The sequence below is a fragment of the Saimiri boliviensis genome, chromosome 3 (genome assembly GCF_048565385.1).
Source record: "Saimiri boliviensis isolate mSaiBol1 chromosome 3, mSaiBol1.pri, whole genome shotgun sequence".
NCBI lineage: Eukaryota > Metazoa > Chordata > Mammalia > Primates > Cebidae > Saimiri > Saimiri boliviensis.
In genome coordinates this window covers 9,177,586-9,181,472 of record NC_133451.1, presented here as the reverse complement: position 1 = coordinate 9,181,472, position 3,887 = coordinate 9,177,586, and the positions used below count along the sequence as shown (strand labels likewise).

The 3,887-nt window shown below is 46.6% G+C and overlaps 1 pseudogene; it reads left to right on the top strand.

Annotated features, from left to right (window-relative positions):
• The first annotated feature begins 542 nt into the window (after positions 1–542).
• Positions 543–3,687, top strand: LOC101034756 (stefin-C pseudogene; annotated as a pseudogene).
• The last annotated feature ends 200 nt before the right edge of the window (positions 3,688–3,887 follow it).

The window sequence follows — 3,887 nt, the reverse complement described above, 5'->3', positions numbered from 1 at the left end:
GCCAAGAGAAGACACTGGCATGTATCAGTCTCAAGTGGGCTGAGATCTGGGAAGCCAGACCAGCAGCTGCTGTCACATCACAGGAGTGAGCTCTGTCAGGCTCATGCTTTTGCCCCAGAGCAGCCAGGCAGGCCCAGCAATCACACACCATGGGCATGGGAATGCTTTCAGAATTGTGCCCTTTACATCCTGAGTCCTTCCTGCCTAGAAAAGGTGCCATTATTGACCATGGAGCTGGAAGCTTCCTGCTCTTCTCATACCTTTGGAACAAATGAAACAACTCAGAAGCCTAGGAATACTGACCACATATTCTACATTCAGTCCTTTATTTCCTCAGACTGAATTCCAAAGCACTGCCCTCATCACCACACATTTGTGGAAAAGTTACCATAGCAAACCATGACCCAGAAGACATTCCTGCTTCTTATAAAGGTATCCTGCGACTCAGAGGTCATGCTAACAGTCCAGAGGGAAAAGAGAGACAGAGCCTTTCACATATGTCCCAAAGGACATTGGTCTTGTCATTTTCCCACTAAGACAAGATGAACAAAGCCAATAGACACAAATTCACCAGAACCCAGCCCTCCAGGAAGAACACAACCAATATACCACACCCCAGAGCCAAGCTGGGAAACTTTCATGGTGGGCCCCACAGACATTCCAGGGAGGTGCAAGGACAAACCATGTGTATCTCTTCACACATGTCTAGTGCAGAGTCTCTCCAAGTACCTCATCCCCCATGTACTGTGCCAGAGTGGGAACACAAAGGTTCTGGGGTTTAATCAGAGGAAAGGCAGGAACCTGAGACAAATCTATATACATGATTCCTTCACCAAGGAGGCCCCCTAGAAAGCAGCAGACCCATATGAGAGTGGAAAAAGTTATGTTGGGTTCGTAGGTTTTATGAGAGACAAGATCTACAGCAGGTATAACATACGTGATCAGTCATGGATGGGGCCCAAGCTCTGTCCCTTGGGTGAGGCACACAGATGAACTCCCTGGCAACCCTCTGGAGTAAAGAGGCTCGAGCTTCCACACAGCATCATACGAGGTCTGGATACTTCCCTATAAGCTACGGAGTTGGCCTTGTCACTGACTTGAAAATTAGCACACTAGAGAAAAGGGGACAACTCAAGCTAGATGTGCCATACTCCACTTCTCACCATTTTTTCCAGGGCATAGCTGTGGGAGATTTAAGTTTTCTGTATGGTCATACTACTCTCGGTCCCCCACTGGGGCACTGAAGTCCATCCTCACCTCTACCTACATCTTCCAGCTCAACCCATCCCTACCTCAATACATGGTGATCTTGACTCAGATCATCCCTAGGTACAGTGAGCTGAGTTTTTCATGCATGCAATGTTTTCATAGGTAAGTGTAAGCACACTATTAAATCAGTAGAACTGGTAGAATTCACACCTGAGGCCACTACAAGACACTGAGGCCACTCACAAGACCAATCTAAGTGAGTGCCTCTACCTGAAAAGGAGGTGATGGTCAGTCAAGAGTTCATCTCATCCCTTGGTGACTGTTAGCTCTGATTCCTGGACATCATGTGTAAGGTCAGTAACCTCAGGACCTTCTTGGAGTATGATCATTTTTATACAGATTTGAAAATGGATGGAATACTGTAAAATGAAATGCTCTCTCCAGAATCAAGGACCGAAGTCATTAGCGGAAAAGTTGCACAAGCAGCGAAGCTAAACAGAACATGCCCACTACAAGATATTGAGGTCCAAGGTAGGTATAAGAAACACCCTGCAATGTCAAGTTGACCTATCTGACTGCAATGTTAAGAGCTGTGTTTTCATGAAATATTGTCAGTCTACACTAAAACAGCACTGCATGGTGAGGAAAACAAAAATAGAAACAAAACCCTTTGTATCTGGAAAACTATTTCCATGCATCTCACAATAGTAATGTTCCCAGAATAAGACTAAGCTGAAAACATCAGACTCCCTTTTTTAAAGTGTTGACATGGCACACTGGGCCCATTTCTCTAAAGAAGGTAGACTCACAGAACTAGTTTCATGCTCACCAGCATTCCAGCCAGAGAAAGTGAGGCTTCAGGGGAGTTCTGACATGCAGCACTGCCAGTAAGGCACCTGCCCCACACTAGGCTGAATGGCAGCAGAGCCACCCTGCGAGATAGGCCCCTTCCTGCCACACGCACCAAGTTTGTCTCATACAGAGCTTGAGCAATTTGTTTTCTCTGACATCGCTCTGCATTGTGAAACATGCTCTCCACAACGTCATGAAGCCTGACCTAGGAAAGAGTTAAGACCAGCAAAGCAGGAGGAACAGTTTCCATCATCCTAACACCCCTGCACTCCTGTCCTTACCTGATAGTCAGTGAATCTCTGTAGGGTGACACTGGGAGGCTGAAATAGATTCAAAAATCTGCTCTAGTCTCCAGACGGGCCCTGTCTGCCCAGAGAACATGCTGCTATCAGCCATGTGGGTCCATGGCTCACCCTGTCTGCAGCTGTCCCATCTCTAGGAGGTACCTAAGGTGTCAACAAGGAAAGCTCAGGAGGCAGCTGGCTGCAACCTACCTGCCTTCAGCGTTGCACTTCCTATTTGAAGGTTCAAGCAGCAATATGCCCAAGTGTAGAAAACCATCCATCTGCTAGGGCACTATGGATGACAGTCAACCCAGGTGGATGCCCCTTCATCCACGACCATGATCTAACACACTCTGGGTGAAGCACCTCCCCCAAAATGTATTCAGACAAACCCTAAACACTTGAATCAAAACCCACAGATCAACAAGTGTCTCTCAAGTCACCACTATCTAAGGATGCTGGTCCAACAACTCAAAGACAAGGATTGGAAGATGATCCCCTGTAGACTATCATCTGAGAGCCCAAGTTGTTCCAGCCTTAGGGGAAAGATCCAGGCTCACAAACAACACTGTCCATAGAGTCACCACTCAAAAGATGTTTCCGTAGATAAATTGAAGCTCAAATTTAAAGAAAATCTGGATGGTGGACAACAGTCAATCCCAAATGCTTTCTAGTAGAAATAAGCCCATTTTGGTGAATAAAGAGTAGGAGCATGAGGGAACCAAGATGACCTGTATCCTCACCATCAGAGGCTGTTAGGAAGAGGACCACAAAACTCACGTACACTTCTCCAAGTGTAAAAACCTGGAAAGCTTTCCCTTGGAGGGTCAGTGCAGTGTCCAGTCCAGCCCTTCTCCTGACTAAACTTGTGAGTAATACCTTTTCTAGGTAAAGGGGTGAAAGCAGTGTGGATTCTTTAATGTGCTCATAGCCATGTGTCACTATACACTTCCTGTGTTTACATCTCCTCATGCATAGTTTCACGTAATAAAATTTTTATAGCAAGGGAAAAAAAAAAAAAGCCCAGTCCCCTCACTGGGTCCCTCTATTGTGCGGTGTGCCCTCTGCCACATAGCCAGCCACTGCCGAGACTCGGGACATTGCTTACCAGGTGAGGTCCCAGGTTGAAGAAAAAGAAAACACAAAGTTCCCCGTGTTTAAGCCTGTGTCATTCAAGAGCCAGGTGGCCACGGGGAGAAACTACTTCATCAAGGTGCGTGTCAGTGACAAGGACTTTGTCCACTTGTAAGTATTCGAAAGTCTCCCTCACAAAAACCAGCCCTTGACCTTGTCTAACTACCAGACCAACAAAGCCAAGCATGAAGAGCCGGCCTATTTCTGATCCTGACTTTGTACAGGGCCCTTCCACCCTAAGGCTGATACTGAAGTGATTCTCCATCAACCAGAGTGTACACTTACAATCATAAAATGAGCTTCGTCTCCCGGCTGCACCCCTAGAGTGGAAGGGGACAATGCAGCAGCTTCTCTTGCATTTCTGTTTCTAAATTTCATCGTGTTGATTTTTTCCCCCTCCCAATCAGG